Below are 845 nucleotides of genomic sequence, written 5' to 3'. Positions count from 1 at the left end.
GTTCACAAGCTCGGGACATGGATGTTGTGGAAAGTCTTGGAAATAAATAAATCTGTATTTATTTATATTTTTATTTATTTTTTAAATATTGTATAGTCACTTCTTCTAAGTCATAGCTCTAAAATAATTTTCTCACAAGATGAATAACACGACGTACCCTTTATATCCTCAAGGAGAAATTCAAGTGCAAAGTCACATTATGTAAAAAGGGATGTTCCCAAATGTACACTAATACACAATTTACATATAGTATTGGTTTAATACAGAGCTACACACGACAAGAATTTTGTATGGTGTCAACTAGGGGTCAAATTCGTGCAATGTGTTTCTGTATTTAATTCAGAGTACACAAACTAAAATAATATGCACTGTACGTGGAGAAAAAGCGTTTGTCAAATACATAAATGTAAAAACATAAGCCTGATAATGCATTTCGAAGTGTTTTTGCGCAGTGTTTTTACTCGTGGCTAGGTACAACCTAGTCCCAAAGGTATCGAAAGCACATGAGAGATAAAAAAAACAACGGTCCGTACTGACTTATTAGACTGCTTGTATCTGTATTATGTGCATAATCTGAACCTTGTTTTATTGTTGTGTTCAACAGATTTGATGATGTGTTAAAGAATATAAATGGTAAGTTGACACAGTGTCATTAACGAATAATTATTACATCACTAAAAAATCCCTATCTAAATATAAAATAAGCGTACATTTTTATTCTGATCTTATTATTTTATAGACATTCCAAATAAACAGTGCAGTAAATGTTTTAAATGTGTGTAATTGTAAAAAGTTGTGAAAAGTTTACCATAAATATGAATACTATTGGCGCTTCTGTTTTCCAC

Source organism: Misgurnus anguillicaudatus, chromosome 6 (genome assembly GCF_027580225.2).
Source record: "Misgurnus anguillicaudatus chromosome 6, ASM2758022v2, whole genome shotgun sequence".
Classification (NCBI taxonomy): domain Eukaryota; kingdom Metazoa; phylum Chordata; class Actinopteri; order Cypriniformes; family Cobitidae; genus Misgurnus; species Misgurnus anguillicaudatus.
Note: the sequence above shows the minus strand (reverse complement) of the source record.